The 18,758-nt window shown below is 41.3% G+C and overlaps 1 protein-coding gene and 1 pseudogene across 15 annotated transcripts in view; one reads left to right on the top strand and one right to left on the bottom strand.

Moving 5' to 3' along the window:
* SPIDR (scaffold protein involved in DNA repair) overlaps positions 1–18,758 on the top strand; it is a 522,838-nt gene that overhangs the window by 265,861 nt on the left and 238,219 nt on the right. The window lies entirely within an intron of this gene.
* On the bottom strand, positions 371–13,096 carry LOC129486986 (NSFL1 cofactor p47-like; annotated as a pseudogene).

Below are 18,758 nucleotides of genomic sequence, written 5' to 3'. Positions count from 1 at the left end.
GGAAATATTCAGTAGAGTATTTGCAAAAAAACAAAATGTTGTGTACAATGTAGTTGCACATGTAGTTAACAAATATACTTGTTGAATTGTTGGTAGAGTCTAGGAAGTTACAAATGAAAAATTGTATAAGAATTATGTGTATGTTTGGAATTTTTGCAATAATTACAATCTTCAGTTTCTATGTCTATATAATATTTCTTTTTAGTGAAAATACATCCACTACTCGTTTTTGGTTGTTTTTATTTTTTTCACTAAAGTCCACTGATCGTCACAAAAACTCAGGAAATACAACTAAGGAGAAAGCAAATGTTCAACCAAGACCTAAGAACCCAGAGCTATGGAGGAGATGTCACACTGGACTACTGGTGTGCACAAGGGGGCAGGAGGGATGATCCCCATGGGGCATGGCCACTGGCTGTGGGAAACACAGGAGAGAGGCCAGGCAGCTGCCTGGGAAGTTAGGTTCACCACTGCATGATGGCAGCATTGAGCAGGTTGGCTTTCTTCAGGGTCCAGCTCTTGTCAGCCAGCTCTTTGTTTGGGAAAGTAGCCATGAGGATAAAGCTGGTGGCAGCCATGGCTGGCCGGGCATCCACAATGAAGAGTTGGATGTTGCTGATCCTGTGGCTGTGGTTAAATTTCTGCACCAGCCTCACACCGTCTGCAAGCCGAATTTGGATGTTTGTGGTAGTCTCTGATTCGACGATTAAGATGGAAGAGCTGGCTTTGGCTTCATTTTCTGCCAGTTGGACTGGAGAGATGGTACTCAACACCTAGAGGGCAGTGCTGCTCAGTTTCTGACCCTCGCCAGTGAAGGCTTTGAAGGCTTATTTGGACTTCATAAAGTCCTCGTCCTGATGGCCTCCATATCCAAGTTCGCTTGTCCACTGTGAGCTAGCCTCCACAGCTCTGCTGGCACCTCCCCTCTGTGGATAGACTCCAGAAACTGGGCATTGGATGGGTCTCAGTAGCTTCTGAGTTTTCCATTATCCAGGCTGAATCCACTCTTGCAGAGTTTCAGTACTACATGAACATCTTGGCTGGAATGCTGTCTCTTTTCTCCTGTCACATAAGCAGACTCTTCCTCTGGTGCTGTCCCAAGGCCATAGCCACCTCCTGCAAATGGTCTTGGTGTACTGGTCTCTCCAGGTCTCTTGGTCACTCGCTCCACAGCTACAGCTCCATGCTCTTTGGCACCTTTAAAGAGATCATCCACCAGCTCATTGGGACTTTTCTTTCTGGGAGGGCCAACAGTCTGCTGTCCACTTCTGTCTGAGGCCCCAGCATGAAACCTCTGGCCTTCCTCCTCTTCCTCATCCTCATCTTGGTCATGAGTGAAGTCTCTAAAGGATGTCACTCTATTATCACTAGGGGCTGTGCCTCTGGACACTGAACGGGAGGTTGCCTGTGAAATGGTTATGATGTCTTCTTTCTCTGTGTCATAAAAGCTCGCTAGCGCAATCTACAAGTCCCAGGTAGCCGACTCGAAGAAGCAGGCCCGGTCCTCCTCGGTGCCCGTCACAGCCACGAACTCTCTCAGCGCCTCCTGTTGCTCTGCTGCCGTCTTCGTCCCATGCGCCTCCCCACGTCCACTACTTTCTTATCGTTTCCAAAGCATCCTTGAATGGGACTTTTGTCTTTCTCCTGAGAGGGAGCTTAGCAACTGGGTTATTGAGGATGGTTTAATAGAGGGGGACGTGCTAGCTGAAACCCAAACTCTTGTGTTGTTCGTCTCACCCTGTCTACACACTGTTGCCTATGATGATTGGTCCGCTGAGGATTGTTGTTAATCGCTTTTTACTTGTTTTTCTCCTCCCCCAAAGCCAAAAGTGTTTTGAAGATAAACAGTAACTATGGCTTATAAAGCCAGCTCTGTTCCCTCTCTCTCTCTCTGTTTTGGGAGGAAGACATTGTGCATTTTTAAAGCATAACATGAAGGAGGTTTTAGTATAATATGATTTAGTGCAGGCCTCAGCTGCTATCTCTCCCAGTGGTTTTGCTGGAGGCTGGAGCTTCCCGACAGCCCTGACCACGGAGAGGTGGAATGTGGCGCTGACGTCATGGCCGCTCCTGGGAATGTTTTGCATTCCTCTTCCTGGCAGTGGTCAGGTGGCTTCCAGCAAGAATGAAGGACAGCAGCTTCCAAAGAAGAAAAAAAGAGAGGAGGAAAAGGACAGTTTATAATCAAAGTGTTGCGGGGGAGGCACTTTAATTCTGAGCCAAAATTGAAATTAGAACCAGATGTCTTGCATTCCGATGCTGCACGAATGTTAAATAAATTTATTAATGACTGTAATAACTAAGCTATTTGGCATTTTACTGAACTTAAGTCTTGAAACTCTGTAAGAATTGTGGAAAAACGACTTCTTGTAGTTGACATTTTAACTATGAAAGCAGCTTTCTGAGTGTAAAAGCAAGGATCCTGATGAAATAACCCTCTAGTTAATCTACAGGCTGTTTTAAGGTCTGTTAATATTCTGAAAGGTCACTTCTGAAACATAAAATCTCGGTAATCTGTTAACATAGTTTATGCTGTTCAAACAAATTTAAGCCAATCATTGAGAGAGGTAAACTATATTTTAGCATCTGCTGCAGAATGTCTTTTCTCAAAATATTTACACTTCCAATGTTATTTCTGTACATTACTGCTCAAACCAGATATTCAAAACAAAACAGATTCTTAACAAACAGGTTTTGCCCAAGTCTTAGAACTCTGCAATAATATGTGTAATAGAAAAATAGACAGTAATTGAAAAGTTTGTGTTTTTCTTGTCTTCCAGCCACTAAAGTACCTCTGTTCAAAATCACTATACTGGTTTAGCTAATTAGAATCTATACGTCTGTATTTTAAAATAAAATATTATACTTTTTAAAAAAACAACTTGTCTTTCAGTAGATTTGCACTCATTTTGATATAACAGCAGTTACATTAACAACAGTTCTCCAGTTTAGGTGAAATCTGTTTGAATACTTCCTGTTATACATTGAAATGGAAAGTTGGCTTCCTCTTGTAGGTCATATTGCTGGTGAGGAATTTCCAGAAATGTGGAGAAGTGCTGACTCATAGTATACAGTGGACTGATCCAGCAACAGTAGGACTTCAGGGGGTTTTTTGAGCTATTGGCTGAGGCAAGCAAAATATGTGGCTGTAATGTTTCATTTTATTTTTAGATATAAGGGTGAAGGTGGAGGAGAGACTGTTGCTTGGCATGGGATCTATGTTAATAGCTTTAAAATGGCTACAAGTTCTAGGGTTAGATGTGTGTCTAAATGTGTGTTTTCCTGCAGTCTATTATTAGAATTTGGAAAACAGGTTGTTTTTGCTGTAGTCACCCTACTGTTGTTCTCTCCGCCTCTTGCCCACAGGTGAACCATGTGCCTTCTTGGGCTGTGGTTGGTGACTCACCATGGGTTCTATAATGTGAAAGTCACATAGTACTTGCATTCGGGAGAGTGCTGCAGAAAAAGGTCCATGGCATTGCACCTTTTGTGTCTGATCAAAAGTCCCTGAATCTAATAATAACAATTTAAGTTTAGCTGACAGGAGTACAGAGAAAAACTAGCATTTTTTGCCTTTAATATGTCTGCTTGTGTCCTATATATTTTACATTCGTTAAATTGTCTGACTCTGAAGTTACTGATTGAGTTTTTTTTCATTCATTTGGTATAGAAATGACTGCTAGATTGGGTTTGGTACAGGGATTTCTAAAACAAAAACTCACCACCTAAACTCATCCCTGGTTTATAAAGTTAATATATCCCAAATGCACTTATCTATCAGTTCTACAAACATGCACTCACTGCTCTGTGTTGGTGCTGATGACATGGAGAAGGGAAAATGTGCTCCTTGTTACCTGAGGGGAGGGAGGTGCTGGGAGACCACTGCAGGGGATGTGTCTACAGAAATATGTATAGTGTTACTTTTCAGTTACTATGGTAGAAATCTAAGGAAACAGGCATAAAAGAGGGGTATACTCAAATCTGTGCTAAAGTCTGTGGAAGTGGTTTTTTGGATGTGATTCTGAGGCTGTCAGAGTTACTGATTGAAAGTGATTTGAATAGGCAATGTTAGGAGAGACATAAAAAATAAAAACCAGAATATGATGAGGGGGATAAGGGAAATATAAGTATGTAGGTGACTGATATTCAGATATCTGAAAAGGAAAAACAAATAAACAATATACTACAAATTATATTTGTATGCGCTTTGAGGCTAACACCCAAAACAGCACACATGGTTTCACAAGCACCTCTGACTGCTTTCAAAGGCTGTAAAAGGCTATGCTTTTCAAAGATATTCTGTCCTTATGTTTCTGAGGTTTATATTTTTCATCATTCCTGAAGAATTTGAATAGCTGTTTGTTAATCATAAGGATTCACAAAATCATAGAAATTATTTTAAACATGATTTCCTGTTTTCTTTAAAATTCAACAAAAGGAAGAGCACATGTCCTCCTTTTGAACAGAGGTCCCAGGGCAGGGTAGGGGATGGAAATGGGAGGCTGGGCCACACTGTGCTGTGGAGGCTTAACCTCCACATCTGACCCCCACTGGCCTTCAACTGATTGTAGTGTGTTTCCTGACAATAGCCCATTACTTAGATTTTCTATCTGCCAGTTTCTTCTGCTAAAAGATCTTCTGCTAAAGAAACCAGTGACCTATTTTGGTGCTTATGAGGAATTACTTACAGAATTAAGCTCATAGTTCAAAATATGAGGGATCATTCTCTGCTTTTTAAAGTGTGTGTTCTCCAAACACAGCAAAGAAGAACCTTGTCAACATCTACCTAATAATTCTGAGAATCAACTGAATACTGTTATGTGGTTGTCCTTAGTTTTGATGTCCTCTGGTATAGAAAAGACTGAAAGTGATGAAGGTGGGGTATAATTAAAGCCTGCTCCTGTCCCAAAGGATCCTTGGGAAGTGTCCCAATCCCCTTGGGAGGCTAATCTACAAGTCTTAGAACCAGAATAGTGACATATATGGCTCTATAATAGCACTTACAGGACTTTATTATATTTTGTCCCTCATTCCCAATACTGTATGAAATTCCAGGTCTAAATTGTCTGAACTGTTTTTCTATGCAGATCTCATAAGCGTATAGATATTTAATCCATTTGTTGACTGAATAAATGAAATTGCCCTTCCTTGAGGCAGAAATACATTTCCTCTGTAAGCTTTTGTGTGTATACACATACAGTCCATGAAATGCCTTTTTTTCCTTTTTGAGACGGAGTCTCGCTCTGTCGCCCAGGCTGGAGTGCAGTGGTGCGATCTCGGCTCACTGCAACCTCCACTGCCGGGTTCAAGCAATTCTCCTGCCTCAGCCTCCTGAGTAACTGGGACTACAGGCGCTCACCACCACGCCAGGCTAATTTTTTGTATTTTTAGTAGATACAGGGTTTCACCGTATTAGCCAGGATGGTCTCGATCTCCTGACCTTGTGATCCGCCCGCCTCAGCCTTCCAAAGTGCTGGGATTACAGGCGTGAGCCACTGTGCCCAGCCAATGTCTGTTTTTTAAGAGACAAAGTCTGCCTTTGTTGCCCAGGCTGGTCTTGAATGTCTGGGCTCAAGTAGTTAGTCTTTGGCTCGGCCTCCCAAAGTGCTGGGATTGCAGGCATGAACCATCATACCCAGCCTCATGAAATGCTTTTTAAAAAAATTGTGGTAAAATATGCATAACATAAAAATTACCATTTTAACCATTTTTAGATGTATTTTCAGTGGTATTAACTACAATCATAATGTGGTGTAACCAACACCGCTCTTCATTTCCAGAACTTTTTCATCATCCCCAACATGAACTCTGGTGCCTACTAAATACTAACTGCTCCTTCTCCCCATAAGTCCCTAGTAACCTCTATTCTACTTTCTGCCTGTATGAAGTTGCCTATTCTAGGTAACTCTTAAGTGGAATCATACAATATTTGTTATTTTGTGTCTGGCTTTTTTTACTTAGCATAATGTTTTCAAAGTTCATTCACGTTATGTGTCAGAATTTCCTTCCTTTTTTAAGGCTGAATAATATTCTATTGTATGTATATGCCACATTTTTTTTATCCATTCATCTGTTCGTCCTGTGAAATATTTGGTTTGTTTTCACTTCTTGACTACTGTGTGAATAATGCTTCTGTGAACATAAGTATACAAGTATCTGTTTAGTTTCTGCTCTCAATTTTTTTTCGGCTATAGATCTAGGAGTGGAATTGCTGGATTTTATGGTTCAACTTCTTAAGGAACTACCATATTGTTTTCCACAGAGGTTGCATCATTTTATATTCCTACCAGCAATGCATGGGACTTTCAGTTTCTCCACATTCTTACCAACACTTATTATTTTCTTTTTTTGATAATTGCCATTCTAATGGGTGTAAAGTGGTATTTAATTGTGGTTTTGATTTGCATTTCCCTAATGACTTGTCGCCCAGGCTGGAGTGCAGTGGCACGATCTCGGTTCACTGCAACCTCTGCCTCCCAGGTTCAAGCAATTCTCCTGCCTCAGCCTCCCAAGTAGCTGGGATTACAGGCACCTGCCACCACGCCCAGCTAATTTTTTATATTTTTAATAGTGACAGAATTTCCCCAAGTTGGCCAGGCTGGTCTTGAACTTCTGACCTCAAGTGATCAACCCGTCTCAGCCTCCCAAAGTTCTAGGATGACAGGTGTGAGCCACCGTGCCTGGCAGATACACCTTTAAATTCTGAAATACCCCCACTTAAAAAAATAATTATTACTATTACTTGCAAAATAAAAGTCTGCTACTAAGATACAGAGAGTTCCTCATCAATCCTTTATACTCTAATACCAGCCCTCCCCGTGCCCACAGACACTGGGTGCTTGATATGAGGTGCATATCCATGACCACAGATGTCCCTGAGGCTGCTGATCCCTGAGGCTCAGAAAAGAGTGGGCTTCTCCCTCATCACCTAGTCTGTCTACACAATATTCTGTTGATATATTTGTATCAAATTCATTAGGTATCCAAAATGATTATGTTCATCTATCCTGATTGTAGTTTTCTCAGAAAAAAACATGCTTTTAACCTAAAGCTATCAATAATATGTAGGCACTAAATAATTTGAAAAGAAGTTTGTGAAATTATTCACAGTGAGAACATCTTGTAATCATGAAATCAATGAAAAATTTGCTAATTTTCATGGTTTCATTATTCGTATTTAACTCTAATCCATCTGAAATTTATTTTGATGTATCATTTGAGGGTAGAGATTAATTTTAATTATTTTTCAAACAATTTTATCAGCACTACTTTCTGAATAATTTTCCCTTACTGATTTTAAATGCTTCTCCTATCGTATATTATATTCCTATACATCATAAGAGTTCTTGCTTCTACATTCTATTTCATTGTGTTATAGCTTTTCTTTTTCATTCTAATCTCTTTCGTTAAGCTAATATACATTCTGTAGTTGGAGTTTTTACTTTAATTTCTAAGGTCGTTAATACTGTTAAAAAATATTTAAAGTAATTGTAGGCTATTCAGTGAGTATTCACAGATATTCTCCATGTGAAAAAGTGCATTGGTGGCAATTCATAGATACATTGGTCTGGCACAGCAGCCAGGCACTTTGTTAGTTCCACTTTCACCTCATGCTAGGCATGCAGGCATCCTAAAAGTTCAGGTGTGTTCTTGTGATGTGCTTATTATTATATTCAGGAACTTATTAATAGAAATTAAATTATAGAACCTGCTGCTCCATTTAATTGGCTACAACATTCTTGCAATGGTAACTATTTTGCCTTGGGCTTCACCTAATTATCTCTGTTAGAAGTGTAGAAATGTTTATAGCATTTCCTTTTTGAATATTTGGAACAAATATTTTTATTTGATTTATGAAGCTTTTCTCTTTATTTGACCAAGAAATGATATGGTGGTCCCATTATGTGTCTAGACGCTGTGCTGAAAGCATTGGGAAGCAGGAGCACATTCACACCAGAGCCTCACATCTAGTAACAGCCACTCGCTAGAACTGGGGTGTTAGGGCATGTTGTTATATCACTGAAGTCTTCTACTACTTTTTTTTTTTTTTTTTTTTGAGACAGAGTCTCGCTCTCTCGCCCAGGCTGGAATGCAGTGGCGCAATCTCGGCTCACTGCAAGCTCCGCCTCCCGAGTTCATGCCATTCTCCTGCCTCAGCCTCCTGAGTAGCTGGAACTACAGGTGCCTGCCACCGCGCCTGGCTAATTTTTGTATTTTTAGTAAAGACAGGGTTTCACCATGTTAGCCAGGATGGTCTCGGTCTACTGACCTTGTGATCCGCCTGTCTCAGCCTCCCAAAGTGCTGGGATTACAGGTGTGAGCCACCGTGCCCGGCCTCAAGTCTTATGCCACTTTTAAAGTCTTATGTTAGCAAAATGAAGAAATGTGAATAATTGGTGAAACCTTTGAAAGCCAAGCTCTAAGATTCCTGTAAAGAACTGTAGGTTGGAAATAATTTAATAATGCCAAGTACATATGATCAAGAAAATGATAAAGTGGACAGTTCTCTGACCTGGCTATGTGTTTTGTTGTTGTTGTTGTTGTTGTTGTTTTGGAGACAGAGTTTCGCTCTTGTTGCCCAGGCTGGAATGCAGTGGCGCGATCTCAGCTCACTATAACCTCTGCCTCCTGGGTTCAAGCAATTCTCCTGCATCAGCCTCCTGAGTAGCTGGGATTACAGGCACATGCCACCTTGCCTGGCTAATTTTTGTCTTTTTAGTAGAGGCGGGGCTTCATCATTTTAGCCAGGTTGGTCTCAAACTCCTGACCTCAGGTGACACACCTACCTCAGTCTCCCAAAATGCAGGGATTACAGAAGTGAGCCACTGTGCCTGGCCACTACATGTTCTTTTAAGCCCCATAACAAAGTTTTTTTAAAGATGCTTTGGTTGAGCGCAGTGGCTCACGCCTGTAATCCCAACACTTTTGGGAATCCAAAGTAAGGAGGGAAGATCACTTGAGACCGGGAGTTCAGAACTAGTCTGGGCAATATGGCAAGACCCTGTCTGTAGTAAAAAAAAAAAAAATTAAATTAGCCAGGCATGGTGGCACAGGCCTGTAGTCCCGACTACTTGGGAAGCTGAGGTGGCAGGATTGTTTAAACATAGTCCAGGAGATCAAGACTGCACTGAGCTGTGATGGCACCACTGCACTCTAGCCTAAGTAACAGAGCAAGACCCTGCCTCAAAAAAACAAACAAAAAAGATACTTTGATTATATGTGATAGCAAGTTTCCAAAAAAAAAAAAAAGAGATTAATTTATAAATACATATGCTTGATTGGAGACATGATCTTTAAAAATTTTTAAACAAGGTACATGATCAAAGACAACTGAATTAGTCAATGAGCATAGAGTGTGACAGATTTTAAAATTCTACCTCTCATCATTATATTAAGCCCTTCTACCAATTGGTATAGCACAAATTCATCCTGAATCCTATGGGAGGAAAAGGGGTTAGCTACCAATAATCTTATAGCCTGAACTTGACTATAGATAATATAGTTGTATTTGAATATGGAGTATCTATTATTTGATTCCCACTTAGTTATCTTTAGTTTTCCTGAAAACTTATAAACAGGAATTTTAGGGACACGCCTCTTGTAACACAGAGAGGCAAATATTTTATAAACTCTGTACACATTCCTGTATTGATCAGCTGGCTCATTAAATGATCCCCCATCTTGTTAATGATCAGTTGAACGTGTGTAAGCCCCATAGATGGCGGGGACCTGTTCCATTCATCTTTTTTTCTTCCTTTTGAAACTGGTATATGTTGAGTGTCTGATATAAATTGAACAAAAGTTGAATTGTTTAATTTTATGCTTGTATCAAGCAAGCTCCCAGAAGTCTGGCTAAAGAGTAGTTTGTTCATTTAAAAATCTAGCCTTGAGAATCTTTGTACCATGAATATTTTTCTCTCTCAGCCCCAGAGCCAATTCCCACCCCTTTCAGTCTAATCTTTGGCAACACAAGACCGTGTGCTGGAAGTGGCATGAAAATTCTTAACTTATTCCTTTCAAAAAAGAAGCTAACTGTATTTAATGCTTTGTGTAGGCTATTTCTTTTCATCCTTAACACAAATGGAAGGGAGGTATTATTGTAAATTTGCAGATGGGGAAACTGAAGTCATCAAGGTTAAATAACTTGCTGAATTCCCACCACCAGTGGATCACAAAGCTATGTGACACTGAGCATGACTTCCCAAAAGAACCCCATCTTGCCATCCTATGATCTGTAGATGAAAGTAGGGTTTGCTGATGGCCCTGAGAAAATCTTAACAAACTGGATGAGGCTCAAAGACTTTTCCAGGGATATGGCTCCAGAAATGTGGCCTTCCCTTTGTGGGTCCAGCATGACCTCATCCTGCTGCTCCATATGGCATCAATGTAAGTATAGACATGGCCTTGCTCTGAAGAAAAGTAAAAAGGCTCCACTTCTTTAGAGGAAAATGCATGTGTACCATTTTGAGAATGAATGTTGGATCCAAGACATCTGACAATAGAGAGGCTCCGAAGAATGGGGTAATACATCACAAAGATTGGATGGGATCCATGTATGCCTCTGAACCCTTCCTTGTTTCTAGGGGGCTGTTCCAAAGCAAAGTTGAGGTCAACCCCATTCAGTTTTACCAGAGATTTAATTGGACATGCTTTGGCTAATCAACTAGTAATAACCATTTTTCACATTTCTTCCTTTCCTTACTGCTTTCTCCTTAAGAGCAAATAATTAATATCAGAAATTTCTGTCTTGGGTATTATGGGACGTGTGTGGCTGTAAATGAAGAAATTACAGAACCTACATGGAAGATACCAGAAAAAATACCCAGTCGTTTTGTTATTTTTTTTTTCTTTTTTTTTTGAGACTGAGTCTCGCTCTGTCAGCGCTATCTTGGCTCACTGTAACCTCCACCTCCCAGGTCCCTATTCAAGCAATTCTCCTGCCTTAGCCTTCGGAGTAGCTGGGATTACAGGCATGCATCACCGTGCCCAGCTAATTTTTGTGTTTTGAGTAGAGATGGGGTTTCACCATGTTGGCCAGGCTGGTCTTGAACTCCTGACCTCGTGATCTGCCCACCTCAGCCTCCCAAAGTGCTGGGATTACGGGCATGAGCCACCGCGTCTGGCCACTCTTTATTTTTTTATTTTCCTCTACTCAAGACAGCTTAGAAGAGAGATCCATTTTGCATTTGGAATTCTTCCAGTTAGTTTTGAAATCTAATCAACAAGATTGGGGAATGTTTTATGTTAATGAAATATGTTCCTAGTTCTTAGAAATATATGAATGAGGCCAGGCACGATGGCTCATGCCTGTAATCCCAGCACTTGGGGAGGCAGAGGCGGGCGGATCACTTGAGGTCCGGAGTTCGAGATCAGCCTGTCCAACATGGTGAAACCCCGTCTCTACTAAAAATACTAAAACTAGCCAGGCGTGGTGGCGGGCGCCTATAATCTCAGCTACTCTGGAGTCTGAGGCAGGAGAATTGCTTGTACCTGAGAGACAGAGATTGCAGTGAGCCGAGATCGTGCCACTGTACTCCAGCCTGGCAGCTTGGGCGACAAGAGCGAGGGTCTGTCTCAAAAAAAAAAAAAGAAAAAAAGAAACATGAATGAGCAGGAGAAAAAGAACTGTGATACTGAAGGGGTCGTCCTCTCCTCCTGTGCTCCACTCTTCCCAATGGAGCATGTGCTTTGACTCTGGGGTTTCTGCAGCATCCGCAATAAATATGTAACTGTATTTTGTATTTACCCACATGTGTTTTCCCTCACATGGTGTCTTTCCCTAAATCTGTGAAGAAAATAACTGTTTTAAAGTTCATTTATTTTCTCCATTTGGTTGTCAGCAGCAGGAAAGGCTGCCGAAGGATCCGAGCCAGCGTGGAAATGGGAAGGGCCAGTGAGCTCAGAGGGAAAGAGGAAGTCTCTATGTCCTGGTTACCAGCATGACCCCAGGTCGAATGACTCCCTCACCCTCTCCTCCTGCCAAGGTTGGTTAGGGTTCAAATGTGTTCCTACCCAAAATCACACAATGTCATTGTGTGGGATGCACAATATTCCATTGCTTTGCTCTGTTAAAAAAGACAGTTAAAAGTAAGAAGTATTTGTTGCAATTTTTAAAAACATGGTTTTTAAAGCTATCATCTTTATTATTAGTTTTTAATGCTAAAAGCATTTTATTTACTGAAGATTCTTGGTTTTGGATAGGTTTTATTTTTTCTTTAGGTGGTAGTACTCTATTTCTGAGAAAGCTCTTTATTATGCATCATTTGTGAAATCTCTAGTAACCTGATGATGTTTCTGTCACATTGTTTTGAAAGGAATAGTTCAAAGATTTAAAGTGATCTTTTTTTGTTGTGTGTGTGTGTGTGTGTGTGTGTGTGTGTGTGTGTGTGGTTTTCTTTCTTTTTATTTTTTATTTTATTTTATTTTATTTATTTTATGTATTTTATTTTATTTTATTTTATTTTTTGAGCCAGGGTCTCACCCTGTCCCCCAGGCTGGAGTACAGTGGCACAATCTCAGCTCACTGCAGCCTCGACCTCCCAGGCTCAGACAATCCTTCCACCTCTCGAATTGTTGGGACTACAGGCATAGCGAGCCACCATGCATGGCTCTTCTTTTTTAATGCAAGTATTTCTTTTGGAATTCGAACTTTAATACTGCTTTGGTGTGTTTTCACCTAAATTCCATTTTGTGAGCTTCTTAGTATTTGATTGAAAACCTATTTCGTTTTACTTGACCCTAACTAGATCAACAAGATAAGGATATTACCCAAAGGTCGTTTCTAGTAGGATTGTAGCCACAAACGTCAATTCTGTAGCCAAGTACGGACTAATGTGGACTGAGAACTTGGCTTGGAGGAAAGACGCATTTCCACCTGTTCAGGGAGGTTTGAAGATTATCCATGTTTTAAGGGAAGAGGCCAGCTGAATGTGGAGAGTGCAAAGATGTAACTGTCACTTGAGCTTTTTAGAAATCCTTCGATGTAGCCGCCAATTTAAATAAACCACCTCAAGTCCAGCCAGTACAGCATCTCTGCTTTATCTTCAGTGTGAGTCTGTCTACCTGCCGGCTGGTGATGGGGCTCAGGCTGGATCATGGATGCGACCACCCTGCACCCAGGCCTGCCCCTCTTTTCCCTGTTACATAGTGCTGGGCAGCCTCTGGGGACCTCACAGATTTTTGGTTTTTAGTGGTGATAACAGCATGATCAGGCTGCAGCCTTCTCAATAAGAAGTGCTAACTTCCTCAGGAAAACAGAAGTGTGGTATGCACCATTACATAACCCAGTTTCTCTGGTGATACAATTTTAGTTTTTGAAAGCTGTTTTGAAGTCTTCCCACAGAACTGCAGGCCTCTCTGTTTTCCCGTATGAGGTGAGGAGATGGCAGTTTTGTCCACACACCCATGAAAAAAACACAATGACGGATTAAGTGTCCTGAAGTGTCAGAAGGATACCTGGTGTGGTAGTTTCTAAAATACCACTAAAAGTTATTTTAGAGATGAATTAATTAGAATTGACACCTGAGTTGGGTTATCAAATGAAATAAAGGGTGCCAGGTGAATGTAAATTTTAGATAAACTACCAGGCACATGTATACTAAAAAAATTATTCGTTGTTTATCTGAAATTTACATTTACCTGGGCATCCAGGTAAATCAGGCAACTCTCTACCTGAAACTAGATTATGCAAACTAATAATTAACATAAAAAGTACTGTCATTGTGTGGATGAGAAATCTCCTCCTCCTCTACTCCTAAACCAGTTTAGGAAGCCTGTGCTTCATCATTTCTCATATACTCTCTTCCCATGTACATCCAGATTAAAATGTGTGTATCTGGCATGTGGCTCACTGTTTCACATGCCTAACTGCAGCCCCTCTGGGAGCCTATAATCGCAGCACCATTTTGGTAGGTCAGCCGTGGGCAGCAGGTCCTGAACTCTCCTGACCACCCCCGAGGAACTGCAGGCTCTCAGCATTTGTGTGTGTTCCTCCTCAGAGCCCTGGGACAACCCCAGCCAGCTAGAGGCAGAGAGACGGGCACGTAAACCTCCTGGCACATCTTGCGGGTGCCTGGGCCATAGTATGCGACTGTCCTAATTCTCTGAAGGTCTCAAAGCATTTTCATATTAAGTTATTCAAGTGACCCAGAGAACAAGAAAGGAGTTGCTACTGCATGATGTCAGAGAACACTCAGAGGTTGGAAGGGAATTGGGAGAACTAAGTAATTATTAATAAATTCTAAAACTTTAATAATCAGTATTCAAAGGAGAAAGAGTGGAGCTAACACTTTGTACCAAGGGTGCTGGTCGTGGGAATTAAGACGTCTCCTGCAAAAGATTTCCGATACAATTTAGTAAAATGTAGTTTTTAGGGGAGACCTTTTACAGAAGGAAGCTTTTATTTCCAAAGGACTTCATGAAAGGTGTAAAGGCCACACTGTGAATTAGGGATGACACACCCTGTTTTGAATTGGATTTCCTGCTAGTTCTGATCCGAGGCATTCTTCCCGGACTAGGGTGAATTCAGTTCCAGTGTTTGCTTGAAAACTGAATCTGGTCATTGTATGTGCAGTTTGGCTTCCTGCCTGCTGTTAAAGTACAGAGCAAACTTCAGCTAGTTACTCCCTATGATTCTGTGTCCTCCTAAAGAGCAGGGAAAGAAGAGGGGAAAACCCAGGGGGTGACTGAGTTCATTTACATGCTGTGCCAAAGGGCAGCTGCTTGCTGCCCTGTCGTCACAAGATTCTGTGGAGAATCCTGATATTCCATTTACCAGAATAGGAGACAGCCTGGAAAACAAAAGGAAAAAAAGTATCTTTCTTTCTATGGTTCTAGCTTTGGCATTACTAACTGAATAACCTACTTTCTTTTTCTTTAACAAACATAGGTGAAAATTTAGAAAATTTTATGTTCTCCCTCTTTCCAAAGTTTTCTGTATGAAGAAAGAACTTATAAAAAGAGGTCACAGCTGGGCGCGGTGGCTCACGCCTGTAATCCCGGCACTTTGGGAGGCCAGGGTGGGCGGATCACTTGAGGTCAGGAGTTCGAGACCAGCCTGGCCAACATGGTGAAACCCCATCTCTACCAAAAATACAAAAATTAGCCAGACGTGGTGGCGTACGCCTTTAGTCTCAACTACTCAGGCAGCTCAGGCAGGAGAATCGCTTGAGCCCAGAAGCCACTGCACTCCACCCTGGGTGACAGAGTGAGACCCTGCCTCAAAAAAAAAAAAAAAAAAATCACAAGGCAGGGTGGTAGCACTGCTGGCTAGTTGGACCTGGCTGTGCCTACTGAGTTGTCCTGAGAGAATACCAGCTTGTGTACATGCAGTCTGGATTTGTGGGAAGTGTGGGGGGCTTACCCCTTTTCCCTGCAGTTGTAGAAAATGTGATGCAATCTGCTCAGTGTAGTTCCAGCCACCCCTTAAGATACCTGGCAAAACTTAGCAGAGTGTGGATCAGAAGGAATCCAGAAGCATATAGTGGCACCAGCCTATGTGTCCTTAGGAATCTTGTATTCCCCTGAATTAAACTTAGAGCCTCTGAATTTGCGGAAAGGACGGAAAGGAAAGATGTTCTGTTGTGGGGCTGTTCCCAGGCTCAGCTTCCTCACACTGTGGCAGTGCATCTAGTACTGAAATAAGGAACATTGCAATGATGCCTGGGGTCAGCAAGTGGCCTTGCTGACATCACAACATGTGCATTTCTCACTGTTCTTGGTTATTTAATTCTGGTCTGGTCCATTGGAATAGAGCCAGATTAAACATCAATAAATTTTGAGTTTACTATTAACAAAGAGCAGAGTCCTGCTACCTTACTGTTACTTTGCTAGGTGCTAAGAGAGAAATCAGAAAGTTTAAGGCATGGATTTTGGTCACAGGGAGCAAAATCTAGTCTTTATTGGCTAAGAAGCCTTAAAAACCATGTAACTGACACATAGTGGCAGACCACAAGCAAAAAGAAAAAAATGAACACTGCTTCTTCTTGGCTGTTTTATGGAGATGGTGCATTTAGCTGCCTGGTGTTTAGACGAACCAAGTGTACAGAAATGAAACCGTTCAGGAGATTCCCAGAGCTAACTGCAGGGTGCTGCAGGGATGTGGCAACTGAACATCCAGGAACTGTAACAAGACAGTGTTTAAATAGGTCAAAATGAAGCAGTCCAAAGGAGGAGTTCTGACTTCTGGTTTCCAGTCTGGCATGTAAGGCGGGTGGAAGTTGTCATTCCTGTCTTCACAATAAGAAAAATTGAACAAACTAAAAATCAGTGGTTTTTAGCTTCATCAGAGAATTGTCACAGAACAAACAGCTGCCCCCAGATTGGAGCAAATGACAGGCAAATAAACAGAGAATCACAGCTTCCCAGAGCAAAAGACCTGAAGCAGAAGTATCCAGCAGAACCCAGAAGCAGCCTAAGAAAACTTCAATGAATTCACACATTGCCAGAGGCTCGGTGTGGACAAGCTTGCAAGTTACACTCCAGGGGGTCATGTCTTGGAGAGAGGAGGCACACTTTTGTTTTATGTTTTATGTTCTATGTCTAGGAACCCTGCTATGTTCTCACTGTGAAGATTAGGGAACAACCCATTGTGCTTGTATCCGGGAAAGGGAAAGGTAGCCATTTAACAGTATACCGGAGCATTCAGCCCTCAAGAGAAACTATTTTACCAGAGTCTGACCAATTGGGGTTTTATTGGAGCCCAGTTAACTTGGGGGGAAGGAAAAATGCCAACACCAACTCCAGATTTTCCTCCAGCCTTCCTGTTTCTCTGGGGAGAAAAAAGCTCAGAAGCACCTGTCAAGATCACAGCCCAGAGGCACAGGCTTACTAAAGACCTAGACCTCATCATAGGACTATAGAACACCTCCCATACCCTGACACCATACCACCACATCAGCAAGGCTCCTGTGTAGTAACAGAGGAATAAAACGGAAAGAACTGAGCATCTCAGACCTTATTTAAGAAGAAGGCTGTAGAGAAACCCAAAGATAACAGGGGAGACAAAAATATGGATACCAGAGAAAATTTTAGCTTTGGAAAACACTCTAGCAAACAATAATAATAAAGACAGCCCATCATTAAAGTTGCCAGGTCAACCAGATGTAGCCTCTGTAGGTGTTGGCCTTGGCAACCAGCTTGGGATCAGTATGGTTTGCCAGATGGCCCCCATTGGCACCAGTCTTGGTTGGGTTCACCATATGTTGCCTGTGGGCTACTGTTTTATTTTATTTTTCTATTTCCATCTTTGGACAGAGAGCTACCATTCTTTTATGGGACGTGAAATGGTGAAGGCAAACACACATATTGCTGTCATTGTTTTCTTGCTTTCCTAAATTACTTTTACCAGTGGTATATCTTTTTTTAAAAACTATCTACTTGGAGATGGTGTGTCTTGATTGACATCTCATGGAGAAGTTGATGGGGAAAATACTGGTTCTGTGGAAGGACTCTCTCCATTAGTGGCTTGCTCATCCAGCTCTGATCTTTCTGTTTCAGGACTCTCCCTGTTTCAGCAACAGCAACAACATGATAATAACAAACCTCACATATGTTGTTCCAGTGGATAATTGTAATTTTTTTAAATAAATTGTTGTAAAACCAAGGACAGTTTCATCACCTTTTTCTATATAGCTGTTCACATGGGGCCAATCTGTCTTTGCAAAAAAAAAGTGAGAAAAGGAATCCTTGATACTTTCCCCTTCAAGTCCAGCATCTGCTTGTTTAAATACATATCTCGTGTAAAATGCGAAAGATAAAAAATATTAAAAAGTGAAGTTTTAAAACCTTATACTAAAGATCTTTATACTGCAGTCTGTCTCACACAGTATATCATGTCTGGCTTTCAACAACAAAAAATTACTAGGCGTTCTAAAAGACAAATAAGTCACAGTTTGAAGAAACAGAGCAAGCATTAGAACCAGACTCAGGTTTTGCAGAGGTGTTAGAATTAATCAGACTAGGATTTTTTTTAATTCCTAAGATTAATATGTTAGGGGCTCTAAAGGGAAGATTGGACAACAGGCAAGAACAGGTGGGTGAAGGAGAGAAATGGAAACCCTAGGAAAGATCAAAAGGAAATCCTAGAAACCGAAGATACCATAACAGAAGTGAAGAATGCCATCAGTAGACTAGACGTGGCCACTGAAAGAATTAGTGAGCTTGAAGAAATGTCAACCAAAACTCCCAAAACTAAAATACAAAAAGAAAAAAGAGTGAAAAAAAAAAGGGAACATAATATTCAAGAACTGTGGGACATTTGCAAAAGGTATAGCATATATGTAATGGGAATACCAGAGGAGAGGAAAGACAGGAAGTCAAGAAAAGAATTTTTCCAAATTAATGATAGGTTCCAAACCGCAGATGCAGGAAGCTTAAACACCAACAGGGTAAATAAAACAAAATCTACGCTTAAGCATGTCATACTTAAACTGCAGAAAATTACAGACAAAGAAAAAACACCAGAGGGGGAGCTGGCAGAAACATACCACCTATAGCGGAAGAAGGAAAAGAATTACATCAGACTTCCCTTCAGAAATCTTGCAAACAAAAAGATGTAGCACAATATTTAAAGTATTAAAGGAGGCCGGGCCCGGTGGCTCAGGCCTGTAATCCTAACACTTTGGGAGGCTGAGGCGGGAGGACCACGAGGTCAGCAGATCGAGACCATCCTGGCTAACATGGTGAAACCCCATCTTTACTAAAAATACAAAATTAGCCAGGCACGGTGACACGCACCTGTAATCCCACCTACTTGGGAG

Source organism: Symphalangus syndactylus, chromosome 7 (assembly GCF_028878055.3).
Source record: "Symphalangus syndactylus isolate Jambi chromosome 7, NHGRI_mSymSyn1-v2.1_pri, whole genome shotgun sequence".
NCBI lineage: Eukaryota > Metazoa > Chordata > Mammalia > Primates > Hylobatidae > Symphalangus > Symphalangus syndactylus.
This window is presented reverse-complemented; position numbering and strand designations above follow the sequence as displayed.